This window comes from Tachypleus tridentatus, chromosome 9 (genome assembly GCF_004210375.1).
Source record: "Tachypleus tridentatus isolate NWPU-2018 chromosome 9, ASM421037v1, whole genome shotgun sequence".
Taxonomy (NCBI): Eukaryota; Metazoa; Arthropoda; class Merostomata; order Xiphosura; family Limulidae; genus Tachypleus; species Tachypleus tridentatus.
Genome location: NC_134833.1, coordinates 79,394,698 through 79,419,618, shown reverse-complemented (window position 1 = coordinate 79,419,618; position 24,921 = coordinate 79,394,698). Strand labels below are relative to the sequence as shown.

The following is a 24,921-nucleotide window of genomic DNA, read 5'->3' as shown; positions in this document are numbered from 1 at the left end:
AGATAATTCTTCAAAACTATAATTTAAATTTTCTGTTTATGAGCCCAAAAGAAAAACAATTAATCTCTAGATCATCAAACTCGTGGATTTAAAATACAGATTAAATTTTAATTTATAAAGTTCATGAAACTTAAACCGAACTAAAACCTAGCCTAAGAAACTCGTGAAGGTGAAACACAGGCCAAAATCTTGACTAAAAATTGCATGAAGGTGAAACATAGACTAAAATCTATGTTAACAAATCCATGAAGCTTAAACGCAGGCTAAAATCTAGATTAACAAATCTATGTAGCTTAAACACAGACTAAAGTTTAGATTAACAAACCCATGAAACTTAAACATAGACTGAAATCTAGATTAACAAACCCATAAAGCTCAAAAATAGACTAAAAATCTAGATTAACAAACACATGAAAATTAAATGTAGGTTAAAATGTAGATTAATGATCTCATATGCTTAAACGCAGATTAAAATTTAGGTTGGTAAACACATGAGCAACACGATGTAAGATTTTTCTTAGCAAACACAATATGGCAAAACACCGGCTGAGATCTGGGTTGTCAAATTCACGGGGCTGGAGTACAAACCTAAGTACTTAATGTTTGTTATCAGTGCTGAAAAAATAACTAATTATGAATTCTACTGCGTACTAGCAACGTATTTCATCTTTCTTTTAGCTCAATTATTTGACGTATAAAGTCCGCCTTTTACGTGTTGTATAAAAACATACGAACCATGACGATAAAGTGATAAGTTATGAAAAACCTTTCATACACTGACTCAATCACGAATTAGTAATGGACAGGACTGATAACTTGAATATACTGTCTCTGTTCATTTTGAACTAGCTGACAAGGAAGAAGTAACTGATAGTACTTATTTGGGTGGTAACAAAATTCCACAGAGAGTGACTACGAGCTTTTAACATAAAAGTACTGTGTGAACTTTACTTTCTGTGCTACAGAGCACTAGTTTTTGTAGATACTTTCATTAGAATATGAATCGCGAATCACTCTACCCCTACTGTGAGTACGTCTGATGACCATAACTGAAAACCTTAGAAAGTTAACGGCTAGTTCTGTTTGTTTGTTCATGCAAAACTGCAAGAGAGCTATCTGCGCTAGTCGTCCCTGATTTAACAGTATAATACTAGAGGGAAGGCAGCTGGTCATCTCCACCCACCGTCAACTCTTGAGCTACTCTTTTACTAACGAGTAGTGGGATTGACCACACATTAAAAAGCTCTCATGGCTTAAAGGGCGAACATGTTTGGTGTGATGGAGATTCGAACCCGAGACCCTCAAATTACGAGTCGAGCGCTCTTAACAGCTAGAAGTATTGGTGGTATATCTTTAAGTTAGAGTTTCTGACACAAAGGTGTTTTGGAATGCTTGCTCTCAGAGCACCCACGTAAAAATATTTGGTGCCTCATGTCGGTTGTTTACTTAAGAAATAACTTGAGAACTTTTATGTGTGTGTAAATGTAAATGTGGGATCATGTTTACGTTTACGTACAACAACATGTCTTCACACATGAAACGCACATACACGTATTTTAGGTTACACTGAAAGTTATGCTCTAAATAACTAAGAAATATGTCGGCTATTCGAAATCATACCAAAAAAGTTATTTTACTACGTTTCATAATGAGTTTCTTCATTTGATCTATGTAGCGATATGTGTTGTAGGAAACAAGTTTCTGTGTTTGTGATTTGCGATGAAATGGTTGAGTTAACTCAACTTAGCTTGAAATGATTCTTCTTCTTAACATTAATCAATAGAGTTGAATTTCTCAACTGACAGATGGCAGCAGAGAGCTTTCGTATTTGCCATTTTTTTTGCTATATATGCTATTTCAATACGCAATTCATATAGATATGCATATTAATAAAATATGGAATATTATAACGAATATTTATGTACACGTGTGAATAAACGTGTGTCTGTGACATATTGATTTATCTATATTGTATCACATAAGTATTTACGAAAGACATCAGACAACAATAGAGCTTAATCGGAGTGTCATTCGAATGAAGCACATATGTTTTTTCGCTGATTTCGTTTGTTTGGTTCGTTTTGAATTTTGCACAAAGCTACTCGAGGGCTATCTACGCTAGCCGTTCTCACTTTAGCAGTATAAGACTAGAGGGAAGACAGCTAGTCATCACCACTCACCACCTGTTGCTATTTCAAATATACATAATCTCTTATAAGTGTGTGATTGAATGTAGCAGAGCCCTGTGTTTATTTGGGAAGGAACAATGAATAATCCAAGTAGACTCAAACGTTGAATGTAGTTATGTGGTTAGAATCTTTTACAAGTGCCAGCTGTTACGTTTTGATCCTATGTACCATTATATTTACATTATCATAACTGAGTCGTCAAGAGTTGTCTCATTGCAACAACCTAGCAAGGAGCATGTTACTCTCATTCTAATAACTGTAAAAAAAAAGGAATTAATGGATCGAGCCATACAAAGGTGTTAGGTTAACTACAGTCTCTGCTATGAGGATAAATGCGTGTACTACTACTAAAGAAATGGAATATATTGTTGTATTAATTACACATTTCGTTGAGAACATTTTCAGAAAATATTTGATTGTGACCAGTGTTATGTAGTTAGTTAAACATTTCACTAATCAGAAGTTGAGTTTGAACAGGACTTTCGACAGTGAGCCCTGAAATAAAATAATACGTTTTGGTCACTTTATTTAGCTTTCGTTTATTTTTCTTCAACTCTGTGTTGTTTAATAAAACAGTCGAAATTAAAATTAAGTTTGTTCTGGACAATAACTGAGAAGCGGATTCAGCAATCGTTGTCTCTTAACAGTCGTTTCTAGAAATGTCAATAATCATGGTTCTACAGATGATGACAATGAAGCCACCTTTTACGTCTGCTGTGCTTTCCACTCCAACATCAATGACTCATCAATGTGAGAACCTACTGGTTTTTTTCTGCCATGATATCAACAGTTAGCAGTTATAGTCCTAGGTAAAAAATAAAAATATTGGAAATAATTTCTTTCCACATCAATTTATATATATGAAAAAACATAAGAAAAAAGTGCATCGAACCTACCAAAGATAATAATTTCTAGCGTTGAAAAGAAATAAACCAATGTAATCTCCTCTGCTTCCAGCAATAGAAGTGAAACTTTCACCATCAGCTGTCATTTCCATACCCTCTCTTTTAACACTTTAGAACTTGATCAAATGAAAGATCACCTTCAGACCGAAGTTTCAAAGTAGGCTCATAACTTTTCTTTGGTACAGAAGTCAGAAGACGAAAAAGTGGCACTACGACTTCAGTGTTGATGCTTTAAGAACGACCCATAAGCTGAAAAATCGACTGACCAATAAGAAACAGTTTGAAAAATATCCATGTTAAATAATGTAGTAGTAGAAAAGTAAAGATATATTTAGTGTAGACAGGGAATACGTGTGTATGTTTTTACTAAATATATTTAGTGTAGACAGGGAATACGTGTGTATGTTTTTACTAAATATATTTAGTGTAGACAGGGAATACGTGTGTATGTTTTTACTAAATATATTTAGTGTAGACAGGGAATACGTGTGTATGTTTTTACTAAATATATTTAGTGTAGACAGGGAATACGTGTGTATGTTTTTACTAAATATATTTAGTGTAGACAGGGAATACGTGTGTATGTTTTTACTAAATATATTTAGTGTAGACAGGGAATACGTGTGTATGTTTTTACTAAATATATTTAGTGTAGACAGGGAATACGTGTGTATGTTTTTACTAAATATATTTAGTGTAGACAGGGAATACGTGTGTATGTTTTTACTAAATATATTTAGTGTAGACAGGGAATACGTGTGTATGTTTTTACTAAAGGTCTCTGAATACAAATGCACGTCATATTCTAATTATATTTCCCCTCTATCATCGTACATTTTTCATTGAACAACGTTGTAAAGATATAAATATATTATATCTTTTGTTATGTTTTTAATTTATATTTTATACATTTTTATGTATATTTTAAAATAATTATATTAATCATTTTTCCAACAATAAAATATCATCGATTTGGACTATTTTTTAATCTAAGGTTTATATATATTGCATTTAACTTTGTTTTATTTCAGTATTCGGTTTTCTTTTAACAGGTTTTGTTAGATTCTACATCAAAAATATTCAAAATAATGAAAGATAACGTCTTACGAAATCAGTTTGATCCGATTAGAACGGATTTTTTATGGTATAAACGTATGTATGTACATATGTGTGTATGTTTCACATGTATGGATGTTGTTTAAAATAGTAAAATAGTAGTTTTGTATGCTTTTAACAGTCTTTTCATTTATAGTTTAATGGATTAATCCAGACACTAATCATGCCCGTAGGAACAGTCACACATATCCAAAAACATTACTGCATTTACACCTAATTGAGTGGCTAGATAATCCGTTTGAATGGGTCTTAATGTGCCTCGAGAATGTTGGTCGTGTTTGAAGATAAAGTTGTTGTGAAATCTGGTTCCTCTTTTCTGTTAATACGAACTTGTCTACTATTATAGGTAACTTGATACTCAGAGAAGTATAGGAGATTTCAGAGTTAGTAATATAACTCCAAGCAAAACTAAAACTTCGAGAATACTATCAGGTGTTTGTACAGTGTAGTTCTCTGCAAGGTATTGCTTTTAGTTATGGAAAACTGAACAGTCTAGCTGGTCTGAAAAACAGTATTATCTTCACCACAAATCATGCTTCGCAGTGGCACAGCAGTATGTCTGTGGACGTTCAACGATAGAAACCGAGTTTGGATACCCGTGGTTGGCTGAGCACAGATAGCTCATGGTGTAGTTTCGTGCTTAATTTCAAACAAAACCAAAAAATAAAACAAATAATATTGCCTTATCATGGCAACAACAAAAATGTTATTTAACATTTTTGATATCTTATCTTTCGTTTTCATCAGGCTAAATTTATTCATTATTTCTAAAGCAAATCTTTCATGATTTTGAGGTTTTATAACTTACCTGTTAGCTCAAGTTCTGCTTTACAAAACCACAGTTCTCGGTTTTGAACGTATAAAGCTGAAAAACAGATAATTCTAAGCCTAGCAGCTGGAAAACGTCTGAAATAGAGATTATTAATTCATAGAGCCGAAAAGATAACAAACATATATGCTTTGAAACAATGAGGTTTACAAACAGGTATCTAACACTTTCTGATGATTAGGGATGAAACAAATAGATAAGTCTAAATCATCTCATCCAAGGAATTGTACTAACAGGTAAATTCAATGGATCTCAAAAACCAAATCATGTTGGGTTTTTTTTTTCTAATTCAATGTTATAAAAAGTATTCAATGATTGAGTTCTTCAAGAAACGAAATAAAAATATAAAAACCAAAGTGGGTAATGCTTTTTTCTGGTCGTCACCAAATAAATAGCCAGAATCCATTTTGTATAGCTTGTAGCAGTGAAAGATGAGTAAGACCGAAGAAAAAGCTAAAGAGAATAGATTGGAGAAAAAAAAAGATATAATAAAATGTTAGATTTCTTATCCAAACTTCCGATAAATTCAGCTCCAGTATGCGTTATATACTAAACATTATATATAAAACACAAACTATTATTCGATTTACCTCTTGTCATCGAGTTTTATTGGATTCTGTGGAATTACACCGTTCTTCAGTAACTCTGGACACGAACATACCGAGAAAGAAGATGTGGCTTCGTATGGTGGTGGAGACTGTATTATTCTTGAAGTTATTATTCATAAATCCATGTGTTTTATATAATTTATGATGAGGAAAAGCAACTAAATTTTAGGTTAAATAACTTACAGAATAACACTTTAAGTTGTTTGGACACAAGGAAACTAACAGTTATTTAATTAGCTGAGTCGAAGACGTCTGATACATGAGGGCTGAACTTTAGATGCCCTTTACTCATAGAGCTGTTAGAATAGACAACTTTTAACATATTTGAATCATAAATGTTATACAGTAGCTAATTTATAAGTTGTATACCCATACACAGAATAGTTTGTTCTTAAAAATATTTAACTCTTGAATCTGATGGAAGATCTAATTGCAGCTTACCTCACTCATAGAACTATTACAGTAGTTACATTTTAAGTTGTCATGCTACTCAAAGTATTAATATAATAGTTGATTCCCATTACAAATAATTTTCGTGATTTTTAACTCATAGAACTGTTAATAGAGTTACATTTTAAGTTGCCAAGCTTTTAGAACTATTAACTAAAGCAGCAATATTCTTCCCGAAGTTGGAAAAGGGTTTTGTTCTTTGGCCCGTGCAGAGCTACATAATGGGTTATTACACTGTTCAATGAAGGGAATTGAATCCCGGATGTTTAGCAGCGTAAGTCCGTAAGCTTGACGCTGTTCACACAGGGGAACAACAATGGTATTATTTCCCTTAGTTTAAAGCAATGTTATAAAAGGGAAATTATTAAACGTAATACTTCTATCAATTAAATATTAAAATACTCATATTAATATTTGTTTTTATGATTTAGAGATATTTAAGAAATACATTAATTTGAAACAGTGTACTACAGTCTTATAATATACAGATTATAGTACACCATTACTTCAGTGAAAGACATTATCTAAACCCGGATTTCATATCAAACATTTTATAGTATTGGACACAATTTTTCTGATAAAAATTATTTTAAAAATTGGGCTGCAATTTATCTTTCTGAAATACTGCGTATATACTTTCGCACTCTCAACGCAATGCCTCTACCGTGACGTACACGGGTATCTAATGATGAAATCATCTAACATCACGCCACGGAAACTCGGCATGCTTTTCAAACAACGCGTCTAGTTTGTCGGACGATGAGACACTTGAAAGTATTCGGCAACTGTGTTTACCGCTTTCCCCTTCTCAAAATATATGGTGGAAGTCACGTATTTCCAAGGTGACGTACACTTAGCGTATTACCATTACTTTAGAAATAATCGATTTATTTTTTCAATTAACATTTAAAACAGATATGAATAAATCTGGACTTATTTATTCAGAACACAACTTTATAGTAAGATAAACCACATACTAGAAATAGAGAAGGGGTATATGTTTTCTGCTTCTATGCATTAATTATTAGAACTTATTGTTTCAACTGATCCGAAACTTTGTTGTTCTGGGTACTACTTAAATTTGTTATAACTAGACTTATCTACAGAGTTTAAGTGACGATTTTGGAAAGCAAAACAAATACAAAAGACATTTAAGAACGAATGAGAAGCAGAGTTATAATGCTGCCTTTATTTCAGAAAACCTTTCTAAAAATGTGATAATAAAACTAACTTAAAATGCGGATTTCAAAAACTAAAATAAAACATTTCCCCGTGAAGTTATCGACAGCACATTTGTTAAGCGACAATTGAATGACAGTAACGTTTTGTTCGTGTGATTATACTAGTCACAATAAACTATCTATACAGATAATTAGTCTACAAACGAAGTATAAATTTCTGTTACGTGTTATTATATACTACCTCAGGTTTGACTCTGTATGTAGTGTTATTTTAACAAGACACCACAGTTGAACTCTACTAACATTCTGTTAAGTGTCATTATACACTACCTTAGGCTAGTCCCTGTATGTAATGTTCTTTTAACAAGACACCACAGTATAATTCTAATACCTTTCTGTTAAGTGTTATTATATACCACCTTAGGCTAGAACTCTGTATGTAGTGTTATTTGAACAAGACCTACAGTAGATCTTTAGTAACTTTGTGTTAAGTGTTATTATACACCACCTCAGGCTTGACCCTGTGTGAACTGTTATTTTAACAAGACACCAGAGTAGAACTCTACTAACTTTCTGTTGAGTGTTATTATATAGCACCTGAAGCTAGACCCTGTATGTAGTATCCTTTTAACAATATACACCAGCAGAACTCCAGTAACTTCTCTTAAGTGTTATTATACACCACCTCAGGCTCAACCCTGTAAGAAGTGCTATTTTAACAAGATACCACAATACAACTCTACTAAGGTTCTGTTGAGTGTTATTACATTGCACCTCAGGCTAGACCCTGTATGTAGTGTTATTTTAACAAGACACCAAAGTAGAACTCCATTAACTTTCTGTTAAGTGTTATTATGTATCACCTGTATGTAGTGTTCTTTCAACAACACACTACACCAGCTCTAGCAACTTTCAGTTTCTGGAAACTGTATGTTATTTTAACTTTTTGCAGCTTTCTGGTAAATGTAAATACCCAACTCTGATTAGATCGTGTAGGTAATGTTATTCTAACAAGAGACCACGGTGTTAAGTGTGATTGTACACCTCAGGCTAGATTTTGTACTTAATGTGTTATTTTAACAAGATACCACAATAAAAATACTGCAGCTTTTTGTTAAGTGTGAGTACATACTACTTCAGGTTACATTCTGAATGTAGTTATTTTAACAAGACATCACAATACAAGTGCAGTAGCTTTCTGTTAGTGTTATGTATGATTATACACCTCATGTGAGGTTCTATATGTAGAGTACTATTTTAAAAAGATACCACCCTGGAACTCCAGTTGTTTTCTGGTAAGAGGATTGTACACCACTTCAGGTTGGATCCTGTATGTAATCATTCTAACAATATACCACAGTGGAGCTGTAGTAGCTTTCTGTTAAATGTGATTCTACACTTCAAGCTAGATCCTTTATGTAGATAGAGTGTTATTCTAACAAGCTGCCACGGTATATCTGTAGTAGCTTTCTCAGAATATATCTTGTATGGGAAGTGTTATTCTAACATTATAAGAATAAGACTGGAAGTTTCGCATTTATATCCTGTTGTTTCTTGGTTGTAGGGTTAAGTTAAAAATCAGTAAGTATACTGGAACACCCACCTTATTGAGAAAACGAGACGATTTATAAGAAAGTTCGAAACCGAACCAAACAAATTATCTTTCTAATGATACCTTATTTATTACTTCAATATAGCTATGTAATTAAGTCAAAGTGAATGTTTGTACCAGGACACAGCTTTAGTCTGTATAAAATCAGAACAACATTTACTTTGATGTTAGGACTTGTCTGAGTTTTATAGATTGTTAAGATTTAGCAAGACTTTTTTTTTCGTTTCGTAGTAAACTTTGAAAGTGAGTCAGTGAGATTCAATGTTGAACTTCTAGGTAAACTTTAATGGACGTTTTCTTCACTGTAGTAGAACTGTCGCCAATCACTTGTAACAAATAATTCTGTATTTATTCCCAAGGTTGTTGTATGTTTTTTTTTCCATCAGCAACGACTACTTGTTGATGTTTTACCATTTACACAATAAACATTTTACTAGTAACGAAAACTACAAAAACGTATAAAATTATTTTCTTTTCAATCACACAAAAATTTTAAATTTTAAACTACTTATAGTTTGCCTCTTTATAACATTTTATTTGTGACGTGTGTTCAATTGTTCGATATAACAACACCTCGACAGTTCCAACAGAAACTATGAGTGTTATTGTTTGCTTTTTATTTCCACGAATTGTATTAACTTGCGAGTTCAAAGTACATTTTCAACATATCCATATACTTGGTCCAGTCTCATAAGTTGTTTAGAAAGCAACGAAAATTTATATATGTGTATATATCAAGTGCATCATATTGCTTTTATGGAGACAATTATCACGAATAGCCCATTTCATAAACAACAAGGCTTGTGTTAAAAACTTAATAGTACGTAATAATATTTTAATTAATCATACCTGTCATAAGACATCAGTTTTAGACTATTATATTTTCAAACATTACAGGCTATATCTACTCATTTAGGAGGTTTAAAGAATTAGAAGGGTTTATATTATCAGTATTTCAATTGAAGTACATTCACCATATTCATTCCTGACGTTGTGTTGCGACCAATCCAAAGCTCTTCAGGCTGTTTATAAACGTCTACTTTTTGAATAATATCTTTCAGGCATTTTCAAGAGAAATCTCTTTTGGTTTTGAACGAACTCAATTATTTGTTATACATTTTGAATTATCTTTGTATCAGTTCAACATTATAACTTCAAACTATATTTCTTCTACATTGTTTTAAACTGTTAAGTACTATATAATGACCACCGGCATTACCAGGTGGTTAGAGTGCGGGTTTGAATCCCCGACACACCAAATATGCTTGCCATTTCAGCCGTGAGGGTCGTTATAATCCCACTATTCGTTGGTAGAAGAGCATCTCAAAAGTTGGCGGTGGGTGTTGATGACTAGCTGCCTTCCCTCTAGTCTTACACTAGTAAATTAGGGAGGGCGAGCGCAGATAGCTTTGGTATGTTTATTTGGTTTGAATTTCGCGCAAAACTACTCAATATTTGTTGAGTTTTCGTTAAAGTAATACACCACGTCTTAACTTCTTTTGCTGCACTAAAAATAATGTGTTTTTATGTTGTTTTTACTTATGTACACACATATTTTTTTGTTTCTCAAATGACGTGTCTTCTAAATAAAACATTTTACTCCAGATTTATTATCACTGTTGAGTATATTGGAATGGGTGACAACTGTTGTTATAAAAAAAATGGAACAACATTTTGAAAGTCTTTCGTTTTTCGTCTTTAGGGTTAGACGAAAGACAACAGGCAGATACCGTCCATTCTAGTTTACTCGTCACGAATACTGTGCCTGAACAACGTATCAAACAATACCTGTCGTTACTCTTTCAGTTTTGTCTCCTTTAATGTACTGCTTCCTGTTGAACGAAATATACAACTTATTCATGTTTATTTTTAAATAAAATAAGATGTGAAATTTCGCTATTTATGTTTTATTTGTATAATATGTGTGTATATATATTCCGCTTTACTGTTAACTGGTAGATGGCGCTTTGAGCATCAAGCATTGAGTTTCTATAGAGGAGGTACGATCATTACAAAGCTTAAAGAGGAACGCCTCTTTCTCGTATTCTTTATCATTTATAAGCCGCCATTTTGGTTACATTACCTTACCTTTCAAGTTTGACTGTCCTGTATGAGCTAAAAATAGTATTAGATAAGTTTTTAACTGTGAATTTTACACACCTTCTAAATAATCATAATTAACGCAGAAATTGTTCTTTATAATAATAAAATGTTTATATACTTTAACTCTAAGACGTGTTTATATAGATTAGAAATAAAGATCAATTTGTTGAATAATTATTTTTAAGATGTGTGATGTGTCATGTAATTTTCACACTGTAATTCTGAGTTTATTTGTTTTTTTTCTGATGTGAATTTTATTATAAAATTAATTGAATATGCAACAACTAATCATTTTCAGATTTTTTTTCAAAACTTTAATCAAAAGAACAAAACAGTATTTGTAGTTCTTACAACATTTCACAACCGATAATGTTACAAAAAAATGAGTGAGGGTTAAATGATTCACAAGGAGTTATGTTTTTCATGTAATCAGCGGAAATTAAAATAAGCCACTAATTTCCAACTTGTCAACTCGTATGAAATAAATCATCTTCATGAGATGCATTAAATATTCCTGATGTTGACTTGTAACCCTTATTTCCCTTGTAAACTCTAGGTAAAATAGCCTACTTTAATATCTCTGTCAACATATGGTTCTTAATTACTGTTTCAACCAAACATTCCAAAGAATGTCTATTAAACAATTTTATTTTTTATATCACATCGTGCCGGATTTATTAACATTTATACCACTAACTGTCACTACCACGTGTTTTTGTATGCTCATTAATTTTTATTGAATTCATTTCTTAAATTAACAAAGTTTTGGGTATGAAAAATAAATGAAAAGTCCCTCAAAATCGGTAAGCTACGAATAATCTACATTTGATAACAGTCTTTTTCAAATATTTCTAAATATTTTAATTAAGGTTAAAGTTTCTTCTGTTTTTTAACGTTTAGTAAAGAGTTCTAAACTTTGAACCAAAATTAACATCAGTGTCGTCTCTTCACCTTTAGTTTGGTATCTGTTATCGACATAATAATAATATCTTATACATGCGTATAAAATTTATATCTCAAACATTGCAGGAAATCGTTCTACACCACAATTAGGTTTAATAGCGTTTGATGTAAATAAATCAGCACATAGAAAAACAATGGTGAGTTAGTTAACCATTAAGTTAGATACAACACAGAAACTATTCCCAGGTCAAGTACGAATCAGAATTCAACTCAGAATCAGTTGCACACATATGTGTTTACACAGTCGTTTGTTACCAGTACCTGTAATAATAATGAATCCTGACACCGTGACGCTACTGTAGCTCACACAGATCTGCAATGAGAAGAGATAATAACATTTCCTCCTATGTTTGTTCACTATTTGAGTATTCGTGCAGTTTAAAATGAGCGAAGTTACATGTCAGTCGGAACTACTCAAGTTTACGAAAACTGTGACATACTTCTAGATACAGTATGAGTTTCTTAGTGAGTTAAATGATATATATGTAAAGTAATAACTTCATGGTACAGAGAAACACTGACGAAATCTCTGACTATGGTATTATGTGTGTAAAATAATAATGCTCAAGGGCACCAGTGTTATAACTAAAATTTTACGTTTCTTTTGCCCAACATTTAACATTAGCTTGTTACATCAATAACTGGAAATGATATCAAACATCTAAGTAAGCAAAAACTTTAATAATTATACTTTTGATACCTTATATCGAACAAATGGTCTGTGTTTATGAAACTATTATTGTAGAACCACAACAAAATATTCCTAAAAAAACATGTTACACAAATAATCAGACCAACATCCAACATGTTGATTATAATAATGGCCTGTGTTTATGGCTCTACTATTGTATTTTCTAAGCCGCGTTTTACTATAAAAGGTATTTAGGTTGTTATTTTTTATTTACACATTTAGTATTAAATACAGCAAAATATTTTTTTAACTAGATTCAACTTCTTTTCTAGACATCAAGATGCATTTCTTCGTGAATGACTAGAAAACTGACCAGTTGTTACTCAAATGTGATATACTCTTAAAAGTTATATATGTAACATTCTTCATGGTGGACACAGTTGGATTGATGACAGATGAGACGGCTTGAAACTGATGAATATACTCAACATAAGTAAACACGTTTCATTTCCACTCTTGTCTTTCTTGGTGTTAAATTAAATCATTATCTGGATACGTTGACTTACCACACTAAGATATTACACGTTTCCTCTTCCACGTTTCTTACTAAACAATAATAAGCTTTACAGACCTCTTGTTTTATGAAGTTATGAGAAACTTTATCAATTTATTATCTCACTAAGCTACACGTGGCTTTCTCTACCATATACCTTGCTAAGCTATGACCAACTTTCTTTAACTTGTATCCTAACAAAGCTAGACCAAGATTTCTCTATCTTATTTGTACTAAACTAGGATAAGTTTAGTAATACATTGACGTGTGACAGATCTTCTCGAGTTCCCAGCTTACTGAGATATGACAGACTTATATAAGTTTCTAATTTACTAATATATGACACGTCTTCTCGAGTTCCAGCTTGCTAATATATAATAAGTTTTCTCGAGTTCCTAGCATACTAAGATATGACAGGCTCTCTCTAAACCTTAGCCACACTAAGCTACGGCAGGATTTCTCTATCTTCCACCTTACTGCAATTAAAAATATTTGTGTATGTTTACTTACACTAAATACATTGTCTTATTATATATCTTACATAAGCTTCTTTTAGATTCAAATATTGTTGTTTACAAATTACATTTAAATAAACCTTTGGTGAGAAGATGTGGGGTAACAGAATAACAAGTTCCCTATAACCAGATTGAAACGTCGATTTCCTTTAAAAATCAGAATTCTGCCGTCAGCTTGGAATACAAGTAAAACAAGTAAATTTTAGCATTTAGTCTGCAAACTGGAAGTATAAATAAAACACGTGAAGATGAAGTTAACATCTAAACTTGAAATGTCGATAAAACAGGCAAGAGTTCAGCCTTCAAACATGATATATAAATAAAACAGGTCACGAGTTCGTTCCATTTTTATGTATTTTTTAACGTGTAGCGTTTACTAGAAAAACTGAATGTTAGTTTTTAGTTAACAAAAAGATAGTTTTCTTATGAACTATTAAAACATTTAGTATTAATTAGATTAACGTGGACGTTTGAGTTGACGAAAAAAGTATAAACCTTTTACATGTGTTTTCCTGTATCAAAGCCACATGGAGGTAGTGACTGTATCTATCGAGGGGAATCGAACCCTCGATTTTAGCTTTGTAAATCCAAAGACTTAGCGCTATCCCATAAAGAGACATTCGAAATATCTACTTTAAATTTAATAATCTAATTTAGCACAATAACATTTAGTTAATAACGAAACTTAAAAGCGAGCAAGTGTGAAAGGGTGAAGCCAATTCTCTTTCAAAAATCTGATGGGATTACCTGTAACTTAATTTTATGTGAAATTTAATCAGTAGAAATTGTTCAAAAGATTTAATTTCTTTCTTCAAAGAGTGTAACGATCTTACAAAAGACAAATTTATCTTCCTGTACGGTAATGCTGGGTCCTTTAGAAGAACAAATTAGTTGATTGAAACACACGTGGAAACAAAAGACGTGCAACACGACACATGTATCTCTAGGTTTATTTATTATAAACTTATCGAAGTGTTGTGACTATTCAGTGTTTACTTGTATTTGAACATATCATTATACATATGTAAACATCCTTATGCACTAGTTCTTTTATATACGAAGTTCATATTTAGACTTTAATTGATGAATTTGTATTAAATTCATTCTCTTCTCGCCTAAAACAAAATAATGCATAATCTAAATTTGACAGCAAACTTCGGTACTGCCGGTTGAGAAACAAGAAGATAACGTTAAACGTGTGAATAAACTCTAATCTCAAAAGACGTACTTTTAGACTCGCGAAACAACAATTTGGTTATTACAGTATAGAGATACTCAAACCAGGTTACTCAAGATTATCTTTGAATACTTGGTATTTTCCTATCATACAACTTACAACAAAAGATTAGATTGCTAACAATAAAGATACTATGGCATTTTCCTTTTGTTTGTCTTATTAAACCAAATAAAGCTTAACAAATAACGTGAAGTGTCTTTCTTTGTAAAATATGAATGTGAATGTCAGAAGTGTGCATGAACACTGATAAAAGTAATCATCCAATGAATCGTATTTAAACAACGCTCTCTTCTTGACTTTGATTTAAAGTTTTTAGATAAGATAATAACAGCTTGTTAATTTTTTATGATTTTCTCTGTTAGAGGTGGAACTAACGAATATTTTGAACTTATAATTCATAAATATCTCAGCTAAATTAAGATGAGCTATGGACCTTTTCAAAAGCTTGCTTTTTGTCGCTGTTGATGAACAGGAAGTAGTTTTAACTGAAATAAATGAGAAGAAAAATTAGTTTTTGGTCACACCCATGTAAGTATAAAAATGAGTGAGTTCTCGAAGTAGAAATAATGTAATTTGCTTCGTTCGTTACATTCACCTGATGCACGTCTGACAATTAAACCTACTTGAAACTATGTTAAGCATGGCTTCTCCTAGTCTTCACTTGGTTAAGTAACTTTAATTCCAGACTGTAGTCCTGGATGGATACACCTATTGTAAAGCACTCAACTACGGCTGGCTGACACTACAAGAGTTCCACCCTCACTTGGCGAAAATAATGAGTGCTATGTCAGACAATTTTCTCAGGTTTCTCATGGTCTTTTTAGGCAGCGTTCAAGGTCAGTATTACGTCACAGTACTCACCGGAAACCAAATCTTAGGACCACTTCAAGTTATAAAACAAAGAATTAATATTTAACATAGCACAAACCAATCAATCTGCTAAATTTCAATCATATGTATATTCATATGTCAAAAGGAGCTTCGAATATCAAAAACAACATTTCATATATAGCTTTCAGCTTAAAATGAGTTAACCTACTTACTAAAATGTAATTTTGTAATTAGTGTTATAGCTAATTTACTATATTTTTCAAATTGAATGTTTGTTGTTGTTGAAATAACCTTTTAGACAGACCAAATGAAGCTTGAAAAGCCTCATATATTCTGAACACATGTTTCAAATGTGTTTTAACTGTAACCATGTTTAATACAGATTCAGTTCTGCTGTTAAGTAGACTATACTTACCTGAGTAAAGCACATGTCATAAAGTAGTTCTTTTTTTATTGCACAATTAAACGTGATCAAAAACTGAGAATAGAGAACTGTTTAAAACGTTGTATGAGCTGTGGTCGTGATGAAGGTACTTTCCTTAAATTTTGATAAAATTTTCTCTCACTTTATTATGAAAAACATCATTGGAAACCCTCAAAGTTTGTTTCATATAAAAGTAAGGTACTTAACTTTCTATACATTTCTGAATATTTCTACTTCTATGTCAATGTTAGCAGGCAGGCGACAGTAAACTCGTTTACAATTTTATTGGTAAATTGGAAAATTCTGTATTTATACACATGGTTTCTTGTATATTCGTAAGCTGAACGTTACGTTTTTGTTGTTATTTTTTCAGATACTTTGAATCTGATCCAACTTTATGGTAAGCTTGAAAGCGTAGAGCACAAAGGATTGTTGATACATGTAAAAATATGTTTGATATCACTCAGTAACTCAGTTGGTTTACGTTTAAAAAGAGAGAAAGCCGACAATTAATCATTTACGTGTTTCATGCAAAGTAGTGTGACATTACAGCCTTCGTGTGTAGTGTATGTGAAGTTATTCTTTTTGAGAAAACGTAACCGGAAATAACTTATACTAGGAGCAACCAATTTTTATTTGCATATTAATATCTAACTTTGTTATTGGTTAGGAATGTCCAATGAAATGTTTTGTAGAACCAGGAGGTTTGGCAATGAGAGGGGTAGGAAATGCCGAACATTCCATGTCAAGTGTTTCTGGCTGTTCTCAGCATACACGGAAATATAAAAAAAAATAATAATTGTTTTAACAACATGCCAACTACATATCATAGTTTGTGAGAAGGAAAATATTAATTAGTATTATTTCAATTATAAAATGTTATCCTTTCTAGAGAATTCTTATTATGTGTTTGAGGCAGTTGTTTCATACTTTGTGTTTCTTTGAGATTCACTCACAGCTTAATATTCTATGCCCATAATTAATGTCTTAGTTGTTTGTGAAAGCTAACTTTGTTATTTCTGTTCATAGAGTTAACACATTCGTTACTTCTACGTGAGCTAACATAACTACAAATAACAGCAATTAAAAGATTACTTGATTAAAATGAGGCAAACATAGGCTTAGAGAGAGAGCGAGCACGAGAGGATTATTTTGTGGAACAAGCAAAATCCTGACTTGTTTTTATAATACTTTATATTATCTGTAAAGCCCTTTGAACATGGGGAATAGGTAAACATATAGTAACAATGGGCTGATAAGAATAAACCTTGAAAAGTTTCTAACAAAATGATTGCAGATACCAGTTACATATTCAAGGAAATTAGCAACACAATTTATTTTCATTCGTCAAAGTCGCAATCCGAACCTCTGAGATAACACGCGTTATTACAAGTTTGATGTTTTGTTTGTATAATGTTGGGCTAACATTCCTCAATTACAATAATTATTATATTCAAGCTCATCTTTTTTCGAAAATATAATAGATTTGCAGGAAAACTCTTGTTAGACTGTATAATATATATATATATAAAAGAAAGAAAAATAATGATTTCTCAATAACTGAAACTGTCAATAATTAGTCAGTGAAACAACAGTGTTAAAGTTCCATTGCTGATTAGATTAGTTTATGACTTATCGCATGTAAAGAGTAGCCCAAGAGATGCGGTAGGTGGTGTTGACTAGCGGCGTTCCTTCTAGTTTATCACTTCAAAATTAGGGTAGCTAGCGAGATAACCCGCAAGTAGTTTTGAGCAAAAATTCAACATGAAAGAAAAAAAAAGCCTCTAAGTTTGGGGTTAAAAGATAGAAACTCAAAATTACGAACTTATTTCATGTATACTTTTATAAATACTTGTTCTAAAGTTTTTCAACAAGTGAACTGCAGCGCATGAAGATCAATTGTATCGTTTCACAAGCTCATGGGTTATGTGTATTTCTTGTTACCTAGGTACATATGGCGTTAATATCTAGTGCCAGTAATATTCCTCGTGTAAAATTATTTTATCTTTGTTACTTTTTTTTTACTTCTCTGATGGGACAAACTATGTGTGTCTCTTTAGCTCTAAGTTGTCTAAACGACGGCTCAGAAAAGACTAACCAAACTTTAAAGATAAAAAAAAAAAAGAAATGAAGATACCATAGGGCTCATGTCTTCAACTATAAGGCTTAGTTGCTCTGTGTTTGTTACCGATTGCTCTGACTTTGAATACCAATACGATTAAATAAAGTATTGGTGTATTTTTTGCATCAATGACTACAGAGTTCCGGCTCGTGAGACAGTGTTCAAAACATTGATTTGTTAGTTTAAAGTTGGACAAACCTGCTCTAACCAATAGTTTAAAAGTATACTAAGACATGTGAGAATAAGTATAGGGAATAATTAAGCAAGTTATCGATTAGCAAAGCTAGGTTTTGGTTCACAATAGTTTCCAAACTCTGTCTGTACCTCCTAAACTAAATAGTGATAAAGACAGTGATTTTTTTTACTTAAAAAAAAACAATACTTTGAACTGTGTTGAAACAAAACTTATTTTTTTGTTTTTTCTTCATTCATTTCTCTTTCACGGAAGCATGACAGTATAATTACCATCACAAGTTCTAAATTTGACCGACAAGAAACTAAACATATGATTTATTTTATAAAAAATATTTGTCCAGTTGATTAATGAATAAATAGAATTAGCTTCATCATTAATTAAAACTGAGCCTTCTAACTCATCAACAGCTGAAGAAATTGATTCCAGTTCTATGCTATTTTAGTGACTAGTATTTTGCGCAGTTTGTTCAATTTAGCGAATTTCGTGTAATAAGTTTCTCAAACATAATTTTAATATATTAGAAGACAGGAATACGAAAATGATACGTAGTGAATAAAAAAGCATTGTTTATTATTGTCTTGATATGTGAACCTAACGATACATTTATTTTTTATTGTTTTTGTCAAATAAACCTAGCAACAAACGACAATGACAAAAAATTGGTAAGGCTTCCTGGGGCTGTTTCTCCACAATAACGTGATACGTGAACAGATGAGAAATGTCATTTCAAACTGACAGTGAATGAAATATTTCTTGCTTTTCGTACTTAACCAAATCAATGTTTGTTAAGACAGTGTTTTTCTTACCTTTAACTCATTTCAAACTTCATATTTTTTTACAATATAAAAAACAAAAAAAGTGTAACATTAGTGATTAACATTATACTTTGAACGCTACTTGCCCAGTTGTCAGTGTTTTATTACAAGTTATATGTTGCAGGTACAACACGAGTTTTGTCACCATTTTCAATTTCTGGTGAGAAGAAGATAACAAACATCAACAAATGAATAGGTCTGATCGATTAATTGTTTAAATGTTGCGTCAACTCATTCTGTAGAATCATGTAAAGTATGCTGAGGAATAAATTGGCAACAGTATTGTTGTCTTATGCCTAAACCCTATTATATACCCTATGAAGAGATAAAAACTTCCTTACTTTGATACAAAACACATATCATGGTTATGTTTTGTTTATTTGTTATTAAGATCATGAGTATTGAAACCCGGTTTTTAGGGCTCACATACATAGACATACACATACACATACATTTATACACACACGCGCGCGCTCTTATATGTATAATATACATATATATGCATATCCATATACCAAATATATAACTATATAATATATACACACACGTATATATGTATACATACTATCATATATACATATTCATAGATACCAATATGATAAAGTTACGTGAGATATCCCAACGTTTCTACCAATAAAATATCGATGCGTCTAATTTATAACCGTTTTTGAAGTGATAATTTATTGACAATTATTAACAGTCTAATTAAAATAAAATACGTCAGTACGATTAGAGTTACATGAAAACTTAAACAATAAGAAAGTTTTGAATACTTATCAGGTACAAAACAAAAACCTCAATTTCAATACTTGTTTATTTTATTTCGAATTTTAATCCTGAATTTTATAATAAAGAAACATTCGTTTGATCCTAGTAAAGCATCTTTTTTGTTTCTCCGCATCTCAAAACTTGTGATGTTTTTGTATTAATAACGTAAAAAGTAAGTTATCTTATCAAAAATTCTTTTTTTTATTTTTACTTGGTTATAATGCATTTCAAATAATAAACCATCCAGTGACAGTCATTAAACAATACTTCCACTATTTGGCAGTAGATGGCGTGCAGAAAGTAAACTTGAATCAACTTTTCTTTGTTGTTTGACACAAAACTACGCAATGGGTATCGAAACCCGGTTTCTATCGTTATAAGTCCGCAGACATACCGCTATGCCACTGCCACTGTGGACTCACAAGCTTTTACTGGAAAGCTTATATGCACTATATTTTCATAAATATTTCATATTTATATTTCACGTAAATTGTATTTTGAAAATCGTAAATAACAATTCAGATTTTTACAGTAGGCAGGGCATAAACATTATTGTTTTCTACAATATTTACTTAAATTACATTTAACAATACTTTATGTGCTAAATATTAGGTGATGTACAAGAAATATGTAATAACATTTTAATATACGTTTTACATACGCTGTCACTACTCTGCATTATTTCAAGTATTTCATGTACAAACAGCATGTAATCACATTTTAATCCATATTTATGTAACCTTGTTTGTTTTTGTTTGCCTTTTGAAAGCAAAACTACACAAAAGCTATCTGTGCTTCTTCTTCTTCATGTGTCAAATCTGCGGTAGACATCGACGACCATGGCATGCCAGACTCTCTGTTGTCAATCCTTCTTCATGTGTCAAATCTGCGGCAGACATCGACGACCATGACATGCCAGACTCTCTGTTGTCAATCCTCCTTCATGTGTCAAATCTGCGGCAGACATCGACGACCATGGCATGCCAGACTCTCTGTTGTCAATCCTCCTTCATGTGTCAAATCTGCGGCAGACATCGACGACCATGACATGCCAGACTTCTCTGTTGTCAATCCTCCTCCTTCAAATCTGCGACAGACATGTGTCATGCCAGACTCTCTGTTGTCAATCATCGACGACCATCGACGACCATGTCATGCCAGACTTCTCTGTTGTCAATCCTCCTTATCAACTCGATGTTGCTCATTCAGTTCTTGGTGACATAGTTAGCATATCTGTGCTAGCGATCCCTAATTTGCAGTGGAATTATTGGTCGCATTATGATGCCCCCACAACTGAAAGGGCGAACATGTTTGGTGTGATTGTATTCGAGCCCGCGACCATCAGATTGCGAGTCGAGGGCCCAAACCATACACTGTAATCAGAACTTGAACATTATATCCGCAGTTTCAGCTAATGAATCTACAGGAACTATTTATTACCTATTTATTAACTATTCACTAAACATTTTGCATAAACTTATTTTTATTAATCCGTCAAAATGTTTTTTTTGTTTTTTTCTGAGTTTTGTGCAAAGCTAAACGAGAGCTATCTGCGTTAGCCGTCCCTAATTTGACAGTGTAAAACGAGAGGAAAGACAGCTAGTCACCACCACCCACAGCTAAATCTTGGTGTACTGTTTTACCAACGAATAGTGGGATTGACTTAAATATTATAATACCCCCACCGCTGAAAGGGCGAGCATGTTTGATGTGACGGAGATTCAAACCGCGCCCCTTTGGTACTATGGGCCCGTAGTGAATAAAGAAAGATTTAAATCTGTTGGTAAGTGTTATTTGATCTTTTCAAAAACCAGTTCATATAAAGTGAAATGTACAGTGAGAAATTCATATACGGCTAGCGCAGATAGCCCTCGTGCAGCTTTGCGCGAAATTCAAAACCAAACAAACAAACAATCTTTACCACGAGAAAGTATTTATTTTATAATTCTAAATATTTATTACAGTGAGAGAATCTGTTTGTGCGTGGCATGTATTGTTTTTGTGAAATGAGCCAAAAGTTTTTTCACAGTTGATGAAGAACCCATTTTTTTAGAAACTAAATTTTGGAGAAAGCTTCAATGGGTATTTCAAGAAACTCTATTACAGATTTCCAACGTTTCGACAGTTTTATGGCTGTAATAATAAAATTATCAAAACTGAGTACATTTGTAATAAAGTTTATTTCACTGCTCATTTAAGCCGTTTCCAAATTTTATTATATTTTCTTATAATATACAAGAAGTTTTTCAAGGCTTTTAAGAATTTATACTTTACCAAATAGAAATATTTGTTACAATTTTATTTTATTCATAAAAACTTATTTGAATTGTAACTGTGGTTAAAATCTCTCAGCCAATTATTTTTTCTTATAACTTTTGTCAGAATTTTCTCTCATCAGTATCCAGTAAAAATCAGCCAACATACTGGATTCCATTTGCCTTGGTAACGGTTTTCAATGCCAACAATGTCTTGGTGAAACCTATCACCATACTCATTACTAACGTCACAAATTCCAATGCGCAACAGCACAACTTTCAAACATAATTTTGACAAGTCAATAAAGAGTCGCCCTTACAGACTCAAAACTATTATCAAACCATTTACATTATTATAAAATAACAAATTTTTAATCATAAGGAAAAATAAATGCAACCTTTTCTGGTTATTTCTATGGACAGTAATTTGAGTGTCCTTGGCAAGCAAATTCGATTCGTGCAGCTAGACCACAAAACATTTTACTTCACTTTTAGAAAAAAAAATAAATCTTTTACAAGATCATTCAGTTTAGCTTGATGACATAGGTGTGATTTGGTGGATATCAATGGTTAAAATTCTTCATTTTAATCAATTGATATATCTATGGACTCACTTACAGAAGATACGTCTTATAAGGTCCAGCTTTCCGAGGGCTTCGGTACGTGAGGGTCCTTGTTATGAACTACAGACTTTATTACAGATGGTAAATTTTAATATTCAATGTTTTTGTTCTTAGAATAGAATCCAAATACGTTAATCAAGCAAAGTAGATGTGTGTAAGATGGTTTTTTTGCTTTCCTTGAATCATAGGAATTGCAAAAGACATTGGAATACGAATAGCATCCACACAAGCCCCAAAATTAATTTTACAACTTGCAGAACAAATGTGTAGAGACCAAATTTGATCTTGATCTTCAAATTTACAAGATAAATTACAGTTCAAATGCATTTTTTTCTGAGATTTAGAAGAAAATTTCCTCATGCGCAACAAAAAGAATTAGGCGCATGGGCACATCTAAAAAACACGCTGCCATTTTAAATCTGAAAAATAATTCAGAACAATAAAATACTAAAATCTAACATTCACTATATGAAAGGTAGGGAAAAACAAAAACATTGTCACGTATTTTTCACAGAGGTCTTATTGCAAGTTAGAAAAAAACACTTTGATTTAATGATCTTGCTCAATATACAGTGCTCATAATAGAGTTGGCGCTAAAATAAGCTTCATTATAATGTGCTTTACTGTATTCTTGATAATTCGACACTCTTAAACTCCACTGCTGAATAGTCTACAACACTTTGAATCACTTGTTTAAATTGCTTCGATAGCCTGTTTCACATAGAATTCACTTTCTCATACGTGAATTTCACGTTTTTTATATAATCTAAAATACATTCCAGCAACTTACTAAACCAGTAACAACAGAACATTCTAGAATGTGCCACTAAATTACAGAAAATACATGAAATTTTTTCCCGTTTCTTTCTTTCCCTAAGATAACCTATCGCAATTACTTGAAACAGTACATTTTAATCAAACACTAATTAGCAAATTAGTAGTTTTTTCAGAAACTTGACGAGATAAAAAATGTCAAATATTTTTCCAATCAGCGCACCTAAATCTACGAAGATCATACAATTTCGTTAAAGAAATAAAACCTTTGTCCACCAACGTAATTATTCAATAATCTGATTGTAAGTAGAGTATAAACGGTATGTACTAACGTTTTCTTCAACATTTACGTAAACTTTAATGACTTGTTAGCATACATTAACTTTTTACTATACATTTTATATAAACTCCTTTGAAGAACATTAAGTGAGATAACAATAATTTGGGTGTAGATGTTCTACAAACAAGATTTATTGGATTGTTTCTCAACAAATTTTATCTAAACTGTGATCTGAAAATAACGATTTTCTTAGTAATTTGAGGACAGTGAAATGTCAGGTGTATTAACATTTTAACTTAAACTTAAATAATCTGTTTTTAAAGACCATTAATTCAGTACGCTAATATGATTTGGAAGTGGGTAGTGTACAAGCAGTATATTAATATTATTTAGAAGTAGCTGGTGTACAAGCAGTATGTTAATATGATTTAGCAGTAAGTAGTGTACAAGCAGTATGTTAATATAATATTGCAGTAGATAGTGTACAAGCAGTATATTAATATGATTAAGCAGTAGGTAGTGTACAAACAGCGCACTAATATTATTTAGCAGTGTGTAGTGTACAAGCAGTATGTTAATATGATTTAACAGTAAGTAGTGCACAAGCAGTATGTTAAAATGACAATAAATATATTCCAGACTGAATATGTTAACTTCTCACTAAATATTTTTGCATAGCCTGTCTTTTGAAGATCATTAAACAACACTTTTGTGGTTTAACAGTATGACAGTGCACAATAAAATAATCTGTGGCTTATTTTATCAAACATTTCGCTTAAATTGACTTATCTCTCTGAATATTATCATTTAAGTTGCGAATTTGTTAATGATGGGCATGATGTACAAACTGTTCAGACAACACTGAAATATTGTGATACGATTTCCAAACGTTTCGGTTAAAATAGGCGAATGTCTATTTGTTTTGAATTTCGCGCAAAGCT

General features: G+C 32.0%; 2 long non-coding RNA genes across 2 annotated transcripts; one reads left to right on the top strand and one right to left on the bottom strand.

The window, feature by feature from the left end:
* Positions 1-2,678: 2,678 nt before the first annotated feature.
* LOC143227156 (uncharacterized) lies at positions 2,679-5,118 on the bottom strand. Its single transcript, XR_013014908.1, has 3 exons — positions 5,019-5,118; positions 3,086-3,343; positions 2,679-2,994 (listed from the first exon to the last, which is right to left on the bottom strand). It is a non-coding gene; the product is annotated as an uncharacterized LOC143227156 (long non-coding RNA).
* Positions 5,119-15,184: 10,066 nt separating this feature from the next.
* LOC143227154 (uncharacterized) lies at positions 15,185-19,580 on the top strand. The gene is made up of 2 exons (XR_013014907.1): positions 15,185-15,420; positions 19,405-19,580. It is a non-coding gene; the product is annotated as an uncharacterized LOC143227154 (long non-coding RNA).
* Positions 19,581-24,921: the final 5,341 nt, after the last annotated feature.